Source organism: Oratosquilla oratoria, chromosome 21, assembly GCF_046742065.1.
Source record: "Oratosquilla oratoria isolate Oo_2021 chromosome 21, ASM4674206v1, whole genome shotgun sequence".
In the NCBI taxonomy this organism is placed as follows: Eukaryota; Metazoa; Arthropoda; class Malacostraca; order Stomatopoda; family Squillidae; genus Oratosquilla; species Oratosquilla oratoria.
In genome coordinates, this window is record NC_134797.1 from 21,524,951 (window position 1) to 21,541,014 (window position 16,064).

The 16,064-nt window shown below is 41.0% G+C and overlaps 1 protein-coding gene across 2 annotated transcripts in view; it reads left to right on the plus strand.

Annotated features, from left to right (window-relative positions):
• The window catches only part of LOC143036777 (venom phosphodiesterase 2-like), a 103,125-nt gene that overhangs the window by 45,967 nt on the left and 41,094 nt on the right, over positions 1 to 16,064 (plus strand). The window lies entirely within an intron of this gene.

Below are 16,064 nucleotides of genomic sequence, written 5' to 3' on the forward strand. Positions count from 1 at the left end.
AAGTTTAAGATAAAACGTCTGGTCACCACGCGTAGCACTGTAGTACAACAAACAGGCTAACCAGAGCAACACTTAAAACAAAGGGGTTTACCTTAAACTTACGGAAGGCGGCAGCTTCCTCTTCGGTGAAAGAAGATGGAAAAAAGCCACGAGAAACGGGTTGACCCTCTCTATATAGGCTCGCCAATTGACCTGATGGTCACTGGAGCCAGAGGCCGAAAGGTCAATAGGAAGTGTTTTCCTATCCTACTTCAACTGGTAGCTAACAAGCCTAACCCAGTTACAAAACTTAAAATTACACACACAAGAAATGCACGTAACAAAAATAAAAACCTTAATACTAATCACAAAGAAAGTAGAAAGGGTTACAAGAAAGAAAAACTACAAAGGTGGCAACTTGACATTGCGCGAAGCACACATGTCCGGCCGACAATTGATAACTGTTGCCATACGAACATCATTTAAATAAAATTTCAAATACATCCGTACGACGCAGCGTACGTCTTGACAAATGGTATCTGAGATTCAAAAAGGACCAGTTGCAAGAAATCTGGTTACATTATAAATTAAACATTATAAATTACAGAGAAAGAAATATAACCACAAAGTAATAAAAGAGTACAACTTGGCAAAAAGGCTAACGGCCACAGCTACTTGACCTGAGAGCAAGGCCTTAACAAAATAACGCCCCTGACCCTGTGTATCAAACTACACAGCTGACAGGTGGCCGAAAGGAAGGGGGGGGGGGACTGAGTGCTAGCCAACGACTTTCGACCATCATTACAAAAAGACAACCATGTGACACCGGGATACGTGACACTATGGAACTATTGCATTAACCTAACACAATCTCCATTGACATACTGTCAAAATCATGACCTGTGTTACGTATGAGCCTCTCTCTCTCTCTCTCTCTCTCTCTCTCTCTCTCTCTCTCTCTCTCTCTCTCTCTCTCTCTCTCTCTCTCTCTCTCTCTCTCTCTCAAAAAAAAAAAAAAAAAAAAACGGGAAATTTTGACGTCATCCGATGTCCAGAAGAAACTAATACAAAGTAATCGAGGCCGATGAAAGGACCTAATGGAAAAGAATTCTGTTTTTTGCCCACCTATGTCAAGGAGGCTTGGAATAAGGAAAACGGCACACTGTGCAAATCAACACAGAGACGGTCCTTCCCTTCACTATCAGAGTTGCCACAGGGATGAACACAAAACAATAAGAATTTCTCTTTATATAGAAGCGTACAATAACGTGATCCACATGTCTATTTCTTCGATTAATCTTTGAATTATTTTTGTTATTTTCATTTGGTGACAGGAACAGTATGACATGAAGACAAAGGCTAAATACTATTAGAAGGAGGGGCGTGGAGACAAAGTGAGCAGAAAGGTAAAAGCTCGTTTCACACGTATCGACCTTTCGCCGTGCATCGTCCGCGACGCGACATCGTGCTCTCATGTGATCATGTGTGTCTGTGGACGCTTTCACACGTGGTCGTGACGTGTGAAAGCGTCCATGGAAGCCTATGGTTGTTTGAGATCGCGACGTCGTGTCGTGGACGGTGCGCGGCGAATGGTCGATGCGTGTGAGACAAGCCTGAGACCTACTGGTAGACAGTATTGATAAGCTCTTTCGACACATTAAAGTTCCTTGCAGATTCTGTTGTAGTTTACATCAAACGATTTTATTCTTTCGATGAACAGACTTGGGACAGTATGAGAATCAGGTGTGATTTCATATTGATAAAAGTTTTACCCGATTAATAAGGTGACTTCCCCATAAATCATTAAAACAGGTGAACGGGGTCATCATGACAAATGAGGTTACATGTCGCCGAGCGGAAAGAGTTGAGGATGAGGAAACTGACTGCCGAAGGTGATCAAGAACTTAACTTCCCACGTGTGCGTCCTGGTGCAAGAATGTTGCGTGTCCGTGTGTCAGGGTAGTTAAGAGGACAGACGAAAAGTTAGGTTTAGAAATGACTCTCTTATCGAACTTTAACTATACCTATGCATTTATTTATGTTTTTATTTGTTATTTACATTATTATAGTTTTTATTTATTGATTTATTATTATGATTTTTTCGCATCCGACCTAGATATGGACCAAAAGGTCTCCTGTCGGCATGCTCCGCCTTTGTAATCCTTTTTAATCCTTTGCGAGACAAGGCAAAGGTACACTTGTTCACTCCACATCCGGCCAGAGAAAGTTGCCTCAAGAGGTAAAGAGCTAAATGTCCCGATAAAGCAAAATCGTCATTGTTTGATGGCGACTCCTAAGTATTGAACGTTAGATGGAATATGGTGAAGGGTTTACACGTGTGATATGATACAAGAGAGACCTGTCAGTGCCAGGGTCCTATCTTTGGCTGAATGGAATTGCCTGGTAACATGTGTAGACAGTCTCCACTATAGGTAGTTAGCTTCTGTGGTACGATGACGTTTAAATTTTTTTTCTGGTTAATGTCAGGTGATTTTAGTTTGTTTGGAGGAGTGGAGATTCGGGATGAAGTGGACTCTGGATCAATGGAGACCTCATGATGCGTTACCTGCCTTTCAGATTAGTACATACGTATGTAGTATTTGGCTACTACAAAGTGGTTAAAGTTTACTTCAGTGAGAGAAAGGAATCATTTAAACTCCAATTCTCTCTGAACTATTTATTAAGAAAAAAATAATGTGAGGTATACCCAAACGAGACCGCTGACTTGGCGGTGGAACATAGTTTTTTATGCAAGAAGGACATATAGAATACGTTTTATAGCACCACAAATAAATAGGCTTACAGGATGCGATTTACACTTTATAGAATAATAGTGCTAATATTTATACACATTTACATATATATCTGAGACATAACACAGTATTAATAATGGTTATATGGCCCTATTTCTGTAATCAAAGCTCTAGCAAGGTGACAATATTAATAAAGAAAACGACTACGGTACGAGTATTCTCCCACCTAGTGACGAGGTAGGAGAAACGAAACTTTCCGGATGTGAGCCTTGGTGGCAAGTGAAGTATCTGCTACCTTGGTGTAAGGTATGGTCATGTCCTCACGGAGCAGATAGACCGGCTTGACACAATCGATGTTGACGAATTCCGGCATACCGTTCTTCTCTATGGTAATCGTTTTCCTAGTTCTGCGTAGTACCTTGAAGGGGCTTTGGTAAGGTTGTAGTGGTTTCTTCACGGTGTCAATTCTGATGAACACGTGTGTGCAGGTGTCAAGGTCTTGACTTGGCTAGCAAAAGTCTTGAATGATGGTATACGAGGCTGCACCGGTTGAAGAGAACGCATGTTGTCTGTCAGTTTTGCAGTGTAGTCCTGAAGATGACATGAAGTAGAGTCAGGGGAAGGGGCCAAGAGTTGACCAGGTAGCTTGAGGGTAGTTCCGTAGACGAGTTCGGCAGAAGAATGTTGCAGGTTTTCTTTGAAGGACGTACGTATGCCCAGAAGGGTAAGAGGAAGGGCTTGCGACCAGTCACGTTGGGCTGAGGCTGTTAAGGAAGATTTCTGTTGACGATGAAATCGTTGCACGGTACCATTAGCTTGCGGGTGGTAACTTGTAGTTCTGATGCGCTGGATGTCTAGAATGATCATCAATTTGGTCCACACATTGGACTCAACCTGGCCCCCACGGTCGGAGGTGAGACTAAGAGGAACACCGAATCTGGAGACCCAGGTGTTGATGAAAGCCCGAGCGACGGAATCTGAGAGTGAACGTAAGAGCCCATCCGATGTGTGACGACGTGCTTCCAGAGTTGTCGCGGGGGATAATGTCTGGAGATTATGCACTCAACACGCGCTTAAGTTGGATCAGGTTTTAATGTCCAAAGAAGGCACATTTAGTGTGTCCGCTTTACCCCAAGTCTGCATCTGAGTTGAATATAATCGTATAGTGTTAACTAAAATAAGATATGTGAAGTACTTTACCTTAAGGGCTTACAGCTAGTTCGGGTTTGAAGTCAAGTTACTGAAAGCGAACAGTTTTGATTACCATTACGGATAAGAGAGTTTTAATCCTTAAGTTCAAAGTCCCAAGTAGTACTTTATCTTTTCATTCTGTCTACCGCCAGTCTATTTGATTAGTTTCCGTGACATCCCTTTTGGGAGCAAAGTGATTGTTGTCTCTCGATTAATGGAAATCGTACACAGAACGTGCTTATGTATAAACTGTTGCATAATGCAGTTCACTTTGGTAACCTTAGTTCTCGTTTTTCTTTTTTCTTTTTTTTTTCTTGAGGACAAGTATCTGTGGTAAGTTAACCCACTAACCCTTCAATACGGTGACGTGGGAATCGTTTAATACTGTTTCGTCACCTTGGGCCGAATTACATTGTCAAGCGTCTTCTAGACCAGCGTCTCTGGAGCGCATCGTCATGTTGAAGTGACTTAAAATAATTTCGATCCCTTCAGTATGAAAACACTCTCTCAGTTTGATAAAATAACATGACTTTAGCCAGAATAGTCTGGAGAGAGCGACAAAATTTGTTGAATAGTTTTTAACAATGTGATGTGCCGTATCCGCGAACCTTAAAACCCGGTAAAGAAAAATTTATCACCACAGAAACAGAAATTGAATTAAATTAAGACTAATTGAGCAAGAGGGTGGTTGAAGGTGTGGTGTTGGAGGTGAGCAGGGAGAAAGGGAGTGGCCGAAGGAGAGGGAGAGGGTAAGAGCGGTGGGAAGGATAGAACAAGAGATAAAAGAAATGAGTAAGAGGTCAAGGAAAAATGATAAAAAAAAATAAGAAGAGTGAAGGGGAAATTGGCGAGGTGGAGCGGTGACGAGATAAAGGAAGACGAATACAAAACAAAAACAGGAAATATCTTTGGAAAGTCTCAGCACGTGACCATGGTGCACGAGGCCACCAGAACCGGCCCCCAGGGAGCCATGAACAGTCCAGTTACGTTCCAAACCTCTTCGCTGCCTCGTGAATGCCACGGAAATTAACAGAATATCCTGACGGTACCCAGAATAAAATAAAAAGGCCCACCAGGTACTGAAAGGGTTTGTCTAGATAACTTGTAAACCCTTTACTACCGAAAGGGTGCCTTGGAGATGAATAAAATATCTTGGCGGCAACAAGAACGAAAGATAATGTGCCACCCGGTACGGAAGGGGTTGACTCATGACATCAGCCCGGTGAGGGGGAGTAGGCCAAATGTAGATTTGTTTGTAGTCTACATTGGGTTTCGAGGCGTTGTGACAAACGAAGTCCTTTCGTGCTCGGCCGATTGACCGTGGATGAGGTCAGACACAATGGGAGGTCCCGCGGTAGTTTTCTGGAGAAGTCATGATCTGACATCCTGTAGCTAAAATGCGTGCGTAAGTGCGTGTGCACGCTGGACATCTAAGGGGTTGAATATTTCATTCAATTATCTTGTAACACAAAGAGTAGGCAATAAAACATGATAATAAGGATAGGAAACAGGGATAAAGTTGGTTAAAAGCTTTTAATTCTTTGTCAGCTGATAGGCATCGCTCGGTAATTGCGAACAAATATCTAAAATGTGCCACAGTGTTAGATTTTTACATTATGTTCTAGGTCACATTTTTCATCGAATGTGCCCTTACTTAATTATTTTCTTCTGCCTAGTGCGCTATTTTCATCAAAATACAGATGCGTAAATGACTAATTCTGTGTTGCAAAATTATCTCGTTTAAAAATGACTGTCAACTCAGCAGGAATTCTTAATGTGTCCTTGAATTTTGTTCGCCGGTTCTACCTCCTCAACGACATCTACACAGAAAGTACTCAGCGATGCACAAAAACCCTGTTCTGCAAGATGAAATACTTGCATGAATTCGACTTATTTAATTCTGTTGTGATACTTTATTTATGTCTGTATCTTATTGGAACATGAAGTCACCAAATATCCTAAACGAACCAATGAAATTGCGATACTTTGATATTGTATACAAACGCGATACGTACAATATTTATATTATTTCTTCCTTAGTTTTGAGCATAATAAAAACGAAACCATTAAATCTCTGATTCAGAATTTGGGTTGCATTAGGAATAGCCAATGAGATGTCAGGAGAGAGTGGAGGAGAGTAGATGAAGAGGAAGGGCAAGGAGTGGTACAAGACATTTCGGGTTTGTAAATCTCACGAAGGTATTTGTGGTTGTCGTGTCCCCATCTTTATAGGGACATGTGTCTTGTTAGTTAGATATATGACGCTCAAAACAATGCTTCTCCAAGTGGTGTTCCGTGGGGTGCTAGTCCACGATACAGCTACTAACCACTGGAATTTCACCATTCCAACCCTGCTATATTAATCATAGCGTCTATTATACTAATATTAATAAAATACAATACGCTTATAAGGAAACTGTACGTGTTTTGTTTTTCGTTGTTAATGATAGAATACCCCATTATTTCGTTTACCCAATAAGTTAATTTTTCAAGTTATGTTTATAACGTTAATGTCAGCCAAGTTTTATGATACCATGAATAACTATGGTACTGGTACTTGGTACATAGGAACGTAACTCTGCTGGTCCATCACGCCAGAGGATGTAACAATCAAGAAATATTAAATAGTGTTTGTGTCATTTTGACATTTGGAAATAAACTCTCCTACTGGGATTCGAACCCTCGCCAGAGCGGCTTGCTTCGTAGACGGCGAAGATCGTACCGTCACGCCACCACGACCCTTCAAAACAGAACGAATTAGTTCACGGACTAATCATTCTGCCGAGGGCACTCGGGTGGAACGTGGTATGTACTGTATTTTATCAAATCCTTTATGCAGGCTAGTCTTCATTTTGATATTTTATTCTTGAATTGCGGCTTCTTGAGTTTATGTAAGAGGATGCAGCCCCTTTGGTTCAGTAATGAAGGAAGGACTCTGTCGAGTTCATCACACGTTAGAGATTTTCTTCTGGCTAGTGCCAGGAGATTCTATTCAGCTTGGACGAACCTTCTCGTTGAGAGAATGGGTCACTGACAGCTGGTTTTAGGAAAGAAGAGACGAATGGAGAACAGTGGGTCAATTACAAAGAGTTATAGTGATAAAACATGTTGACAAGGGGGAGACTTTTTGGTTCATAACGTGGACGAATGCAGAAAAAATCGATAAATGAATAGGTAAATAAGGAATTAGCAAAAATGAAAATAAGGGCAAGTAAGTGAATTTGAAATGTAGATTGATGAATAGGTCAAAAAATAGATAAATAGGTAGATAAGCAAGAAAATAAATAGATCAATATTTGCATGAAAACTGATAGAATAGGGAAACAAGCAAACACTCAAACAGCCAAAGAGAGCTGGCAAAACCAAGTAATTAATAAACAGATATCATAACATTTTGTTAAGGTGTTTCTTCCAAATGAATTTAAAAGTTTTGATATGTACTGCATTCGCCTCAGCAGAAAGTTTGTCCCGTTCAGTAACTACGCAATGATCAAAATTGTTCTAGTGTAAATATAATGTCATTTCTGATGTCATAAATTTCCTTTAAAAATTAAAGATCTCAATGAAGTCCCCACTGAATCTCTGTTTTAAGGAAATATACTCGTATATCCAGTTGTTTTAAGCTGTTTTCGTATAATTTTGATATTTGGTATTGGTCTTGTGACTTGTCACTGTACCCTTACAAATGTGTCAGTCTTCAAAGAAATTTGGGGATTAAGTGGGCATAGTATATTCCAGATGTAGATATATAATGCTCAAAAGGTTTAAGATTGTTGTTGATAATAACAGCAAAATCCTTATCATTGCATTTTTGTTCAAGTTTTTCCTAATAATTTTTTATCATACTTTACCCAAATGTAAAACTTTACGCTTGCTAAAATTATATTTGATTGTCCACTTTTGAGACCATTGCTCTCGGTTGTCTATTTCTCACAGCACTGTATCATCATCAAAACTGGATACGATAGACTCTAGTGCATTGCGTATGTCACTGAAATACTTTATGAACAGAAGTGGCCCTAGAACGATACCTTGAGGAACTCCACTCTTAACATATATTTACTTCCAGGGTTTTTTTTCTCCTTCTTTTTTACTCTTCAGAACAACTTACTGCTTATGATTATTCAACCAGTTTCTCATCCGGCTTGACAAATTACTTCTTCATGTGAAGAGAGTTTCGTCTGTAATATCTTGTATGGAATAGTATATATATTATTTTTGCAAAGTCAAGATATGTTAAATATATGCTATTCAAAATATTACCCATAGATTGGGCCATGTGAACTGTGGGGGTCATCTGTGAGTGTAATGACGGTCGATCACGAGTTCGGTGCATGAATCAAGACCATGGTAAATCGGATACGTGTTTGTCTGCCTCTTTTCCTACATGCCTACGGATACATGTCGATCAGTCTGTGTCTATGTATGCATATATGTATGCATGTGTCTATATGCATTTAATGCATGTAAGTGTGTCCATTTTCTTCTACATAAGGTGACGCGCCCATACTGGAGAACTACAAACTTTGACATTTCGGTCCGATGTTTTCCTCACCAAGCGATCCTGTGGTCTTGGATGGAGGAGGAGGAGGTGGTGACAGACGATGGAGTAGTGTGGTGTTCTCAGCTCGAGTTCCAGGGATCTTGATTCCTGTCCTGCTCACCGATCGTCTCCTCCTGCGCAGCACAACTGGTCCCGGTGTGGTTCCCGGAACCATTGGATTATGATAAAAAGTCTTGCAGACGAGAGACCTTTTGGTTCATAATGAAACGGTGTCCAGAATAATCCATTTGACGTGAGAGATTATTTTCCATTGCATATACTGTAGTTTTGCATCATCTACAAAGTTAGATACAATATAGTCCCATTTATGATCTATCACCTTTACGTATACTATGAATAGAATTGACCCCAAAAAATACATTAATCTTTTAAATCTTCTTGAAAATCCAGTTTAATTGAAATTTTGTCATTCCACAGTTTTATATCATTAGTAAATCTAGGTACACTACATTCATACTCATAATCTACTTCCTTTACATATTATCTTATAAAAGAGACCCAAAAACAAAACCTTGAGGGACTCCACTAGTATCATCTTTCCAGCAAGGTGCTATACCAGTCACAAGATTATTCCACTCAGGACACCCGAGAAAGTTCCATCCCTGACCTCAACGTACCTTCAAGTTCTTTGTATATGAAAACAAACCCCAAGAAACCTTGTTTGTCCGGCAATTGCTATTTCAATTTAACTTGATAATGAACTGTTTTACAGAGTTAAGTATTATATGGTGATATATACAACTTATTGTATACGGATAAGAGTAAACATCTTTCTGCAATCGTTGTAGCTCTCTGAAAACGTGTGACCTTGAGTCTGACCTTTCCGGATAACTCAAGGTCAAAGGTCTTTACGTGAGCCAGCGTGCGACCTCATTTATGTTGCTTATAGTAAAAATCTCTTTTCTTTGATCGTTTTCAAGTAAAAGTCGTCTCAAGTCTGTGACCTTTTGCTTGACCTTTCATAATTATTCAAGACAAAATTTAATCCATTTGCTATTGTCATGTACATAATTACACATGTGAAATAGAATAAAGATTGATTTGGTCTTGATTCGAATCGATGGCAAGTCTGAGGAAGCTCCAGGCAAAAAAAAAAAAAAAAAAAAAGCGATCTTCACATTTTCGATTTCCTTGACCCTGACCTAGGTCCGATTACTTCCAAGCTATCATAAGGTCACAATAGGACAGTTGTCAATCCTTCCTAAAAGTTTCACGTCACTTGATCAAGCAATTTTATCGTAATATTACTAACAATGAGAGAAAAGAAACGAACGCGACAGAGACAGTACCCCACACTTAGACTTCGCCCAGGTGAAGTAAAAATAAAAGAACAGGGTAGAGTTTTGTTTATTTCACGAAGGCCAGAGGACCTCTGAGGGTGGGGCACAGGGGAGGTAGCGGATGGTGCAACGGAAGGGATGTATATGTCGAGAAGTGGGAGGAGGTGGGAGGAGGGAGCGGGGGCGAAGCAAGGCAACGAATCAACACCTCGAAGATCGACCGACATATGAATATCATAAACACGGTGATGTCCTTGATGTGTTTTACACTGGCTAACTAGAGGCACTTCTATTTAGCTTTGGGTTTTGGATTCGTGACGAAACGGGGTTTCAATCATTAATGAACTCTTTTTCCCCACCTTTTAACCAGGTAAAATCGTATGATATTGATAAAAAAAAAATCCAAAACGCGTTACTGTAATGAAGAAGTTTGCTCACCGTTACAGTTGCGTGTCTGAACCGCGAATGCCGGGAGGATGGGGATGGGAGGAGGAGGAGGAACCTCTTTGCGTCCTTGAGCAGCTGTTGAGTCATCGAGCGGGGAACCAAGGATCGTCTTGCACTCCTGCCCCAGGATTAGACGAAGGGCTACAGCGACCATAGGGCCTACGGGGAAGCCTTGGGGGTCCAGCGCACCAAGCGGGAGATTTTAATGAAGACAGACCAAAATGTCGGCGAGTTTTCAGACGAGAGAATTTCGTGGTGCGGTGACCGAGAAACCTTTGCTGAGCGCCGCGTGAGTTTCATTCTTTGTGGCCGAGGGGGAGGGGGAGAGGAGCGCCGCGTAGATGAATGAAATCGTCTGGCGTCAGTCGGCTTAAAGGAAAAGTACCACCCTGTACGGAAGGGGCCAAGACTACCTGAGCCCCTTTGCTAAGGTGACGGACTTCAGAGATTTTCTTCTGATGAAGATCGATGGTCGATTGTATTCAACTGAGTGGGGAGACTGTATTCGTTGACGACTTTAGAGGGATGAAGAACAGCATCCTAGAGACTTTTTTTTTATACCAACCCTCTTGCTAGGGAGGTGATTTCCCCCCCGAGTTGAATAAAATCGCCTGACGGCAGTTAGAATCAAAGACTAAAGTGAAACGAAGTGGAACAGTTAAATCGTCTTTTACCGGAGTGGAACAGACATTTGTGTCAAACTAGGTTCAGGTGAAGAGATCTTATGTCTACTCTAGTACTGAGTGAATGCTACGGAGATGAACAGAATTGTTGGGCTGTACAAGAGGAAGGAGATGAGGTATGCCTCGCTGCTGTAGGCTCGCTCCTGCTGCACTTTTGTTGTCAAGCTTGTTTTGCTGTTAGCTTCGGCTGCACGTGATAGCGAGACTGCTTGAATGTACGTACGCACGCACGCTTACACAGGCACACACACATACACACACACACACACACACACACACACACACACACACACACACACACGTCTGGAACAAATTGGACGAAACAATAGTGTGTGCAGAAACCTTACATGAATTTAGAGCAAACTAGGTACTGCTAGATACAAAGACGGGACACCACGAGCGTAGCTCCCCTTCTCGTAAGATACAACTAGGTAAACACACACACACACACACACACACACACACACACACACACACACACACACACACACACACACACACACACACACACACACACACACACAAACGCACACACAGACCTTTAAACCCATATAATGCGAGGCTTGACCATCAACTGAATTAAATCATCTGAATTTAGTAAGAAGAACCTTTAAAAGGCGCCATGAGGGATACGTAATGTAATAAAAAGATGTTCATTGGTTAGCTAGAAGGAAGTTGTGAAGTCACCATACTGGCTGGGGTGGATTTGGGTGTATGTACGTGTGGGCGCGTGGGCGCGTTCACACCCAAACACAAGTAGACATAGCCCCTAAGGTGATGTAAACACAAACCAGCCTCTTGCGCCGTTCTTGAAGCCTCTCTCGTTCTCAAGCGAGTTTCTTTGTTTATCGTTTCCTACACGTTTTCTTTCCGTTTTCTTGTTGTTGTTGTTTCGTAATATAGGACATCTAATGTATAAAACACATTTCAAATACCCTGCAGGAGGAAGAAAATAGAGTAATAGATAATTTGAGACTTGAAAGAACCGTTTGTATAGTGTCACGTGACTGCAAAGTCGACAATAGCAACAACGAATAAACAGACTAGGATAAAGCGTAGCTAAACGAATCAAAGGAACATAAATCAAACCAAAATAAAACAAAAGAAATGCGTTGGTGATCTACTGTGAATATTATTTCTCATATCCAAGTCTAAGATACTAAATGCAGTAGAAACGTAGACACAATTTGGAAGCTTGAAATCGCGGCATACTGCGTCATTCAAGACTCAGGCTGGGATACGGAAAAGAAGAGTTGGGTCGTTGGACACATTGGCTCGGCTCGAATTGATTGGCTTTTGCCCCTGAGGCACTGAACCAGTCAAATCAATTTACAAACTTTCTCAAGCGAATTGATGACTCGTAGGTACCACTTCACTCAACGATTTCTGTAATATCTTTTCTGAATCTGTTTCTCGAATTTGAGTGTGCACAGGGATTGATTCTGTGATTTGAGTTGCAGTTGAAGTAGTAAATAGAAAAAAGAAAAGAAAACGGTCAATTTAGAAAACGCGACCCAAAGGGAGAGTGAACAAATTCACGTGATTGATTCACGTGATGGGGCTCCGCTACGTGGTCATCACACCACGTGACAGACACCACGTGACAGACACCACGTGACACACCACGTGACAAACACCACGTGACAGACACCACGTGGAGCAACACTGCCTCCATTCATACCTCGTTGTGTCTTGTCAAGTGACATTGAAGCGGCGTTGGCTCCCGCTTATCATTTTTATGTTCAGTCTTCTGCTTACATACATCCCCTCAGAAACTACACGCTCACATGTACACGTGCGTGTGTACGTGTGTGGGTGTTCGTGTGTGTATGTGTATACGTGTGTGTGTGTGTGTGTGTGTGTGTGTGTGTGTGTGTGTGTGTGTGTGTGTGTGTGTGTGTGTGTGTGTGTGTGTGTGTGCGTGCGTGTGTGTGTGTGCGTGCGTGCGTGTGTGTGCGTATGTGTACGTGTGTGTGGGGGGAATGTATGCGTACGTATGTATTTGTGTGTGCGTATGTGCATACAAGGTATGTATGTGTATGCGTGTAAGCGTGTTTATTCGTACGTACATGTGTGTGCGCATTGTGTATTGTTTTCCAGGATGTTATTTTTCCAGGCAAGCAAGCGGTCCTGCAACCCTCAGGGCTGGCGCCAGCAGGCTTTATTCAGTCAAGGCTGAGGCCGCCACCACCAAATCTTTCGCGACGATGACAAACTTTAGTGATTTTATTATGGTTTAGGCCAGACTTGATCATAGTAACGATGTTAATCTCGTTATTTTGTCGGCATTATTATCAAATTAATTTCTATTGATTTAAGATATATTCATTCATTTTTTTAGATTATTCATTAGTTTCTTTATTTGTTTATTATCAAATTGATTTCTATTGGTTTAAGATATATTCATTCATTTTTTTAGATTATTCTTTAGTTTATTTGTTTATTTATCTACTTATTTATTTATTCAATTATTTTTATTCCTCCTTATTCTTCTCATGGAGGCAGCTTCATTATTTTTCTTCCACAGTCCAACCAAAATTCATAAAGTACGCCACAACATAGAAACGAACCTTACACAATAGATACCTATTGACAAATCAGCAGTATTTTTCATAGCAATAATAATGATCACATCAGACTGACCCCAGTTGTGACAAAAAAAAATTTTTGGGGGGATATTAGGCTAATCACGAAGCAGTGACATCGTTATCAGTGTGAAATGATTACAATCCCAAGGATTGAGGCCCGAATTCCCTTTAGTCTCTGCGCAGAAGTCTGGGTTGTCCACTTCCGGGGGTGATCTCCGTTCTGCGCATGCGCTCACGCATTCCGTTTTCTTTCGTGTGTTAGAGCTCTGGTTTGTTTCCTTGAGTCCTATGAGACCGAGAGGATCAAGTGCAGGTGAATTAGTTTTATGTCAATTTATTATTATTTGCTGTTTGCCTGTTTGTTAATTATCTAATTGTGCCTATGCATTTATTCATGTATTTTATTTGTTATTTACGTTATTGTAGTTTTTATTTATTAATTTATTATTATTATGATTTTTTTTCGCATCCGACCTAGATATGGACCAAAAGGTCTCCTGTCGGCGTGCTCCGCCTGTGTAATCCTTTGTAATTAGATAGCCTTGCACCAGTCAGAACAAATGAACAATTGAATACCAACAACAGGGTTTATTGGATTATGTTCCCTTTCGCTAGACAAAGGGAGGGGGGGTGGTAATTGGAAAATGACTAACAGGACCACGAGTAACAGAAGGAAAAAGATACGAAAATGCTCTTGTGATGTCCCCTAACACGCAAATTTATAGATATCTCAGTTTGATCATTTTTTATACGTCAGCTGTCTGATGATCACGACTCGAAAGAGAATAAGACCACATAGATACCTTAGTAAGAACGAAGGCCCCTAAGTAAGGAGCAGCACCTTCCTATCAAGGTCATCCTCGTGACTTTCCTTAAGGACTCTCACGAACTCCATAAACGGGTCACCTTTTCCTCCTCCTCTTACTCCTACTCCTCTTCCTTCTCCCTCTCACCTTCTCCTTCTTCTTCCTCTTCCTCCTAACCATTAACGTTTCCTTCTTCTATTCATCCTTCTCCTTCTTCCCTTCTTCCTTCTCTTCTTCCTCCTCCTCCTCCACTTCTTCATCTTCATCCTCATTTTCCCTCTAGTCCCGTTCCCTCTCATCGTCATCTTCATCCCCTTCCATCCCCCTACCCCTACACCATCTCTTTATTTTCCTCCTAGTTCTTTTGTCCTCTTTCTCCTCTTTGAACTACTACCCTTTTTCTTCTTCAGTTCTCTCTCCAGTTCCCGTTATCCTCCTTCCCCATCTCCTTCTTACCTTTCTCCTTCTGCTCCTTCTCTTTCTACTTCTCTATCTCCTCTTTCTTCTTCTCCCCCCTACCTCTCTTTCTATTTCTTCTTCGTGTACTTCTTCCCGACCTTCTCCTCTTTCTTCTCCTTCCCTTCTCTCTCCTCATTCCTCTCTTTCTCTTCCTCTTCCTTGTCCTTTTTCTCTTTCTTCTCCTTTTTCTTCTTCTCCTTCTTTCCACTTCTTGTCCTGCTCCCTCTTTTCTTCTTCTTTTTCTTCATCTCATTTTCTTTGTTCCTCATTCTTATTCTCCTCGGCCACTTCCTCCTCCACCCTTTTCTCTTTCTCTTCCTCTTCTTTTTTTCTCTCTTCTCTCCAGCCACACGACTCTTCTTACTGTCATGCATTGCGTCACGCCTTCGGATATTTCTCATGAAGAGCGCTGGGGGCCCCGCGTTCTTCTAGTTTCCTGGTAAAACGATTTATTTCTTGGTTTTCCTTCGAAATGATTGCCTTAAGTACACTCACCTTGCACGCACATGCGTATACGCACGCAAGCTGACCTACGCACGCAAACTCATGTACGCTTACGCACGTACACATATGCACACACACCCGTTCGCACACAAACACATGTACGCATATATGCGCACACACACACACACACACACACACACACACACACACACACACACACACACACACACACACACACACACACACACACACACACACACACACACACAGTCATACACACTTACTGTACACATACACACACATGCACACACACATACGCGCACACATACATACATACAAGCGCACAAAAACTTGGGCATCCCACTTTGGCAGGATAAATATAAGTGATATGATAAGGATGTTTCGAAAATGAAATGAGAAAGACAGATTGGTTAAAAGGCGTTAGGAATAAGTTAGAAGAGGAGGTGATCGAGGCCCTCGAGAGTGATTGAACTCAAGGCAAGTTTGATGAATGGAGATATATAGGCGAGATCTCCATGAACACACCTCCAACCCTGTGTACTACAATGATATGAATACAACACAGCTCTCTCTCTCTCTCTATATATATATATATATATATATATATATATATATATTTATATATATGTATATATTTATGTATGTATATACATATGTGGAAAGGTGGTAACACGGAGAACAGTTAAATATTTTATTCAGTGACGTTTCATCCTTACCAGGACATCTTCAGAGTCAGTAAATAAAAAATCCAATAGTTCTGTGTTTGCGTCATCACCTTTCCACTCTTTTGTCTTATTTCAATATATGTATATATATATATATATATATATATATATATATATATACATA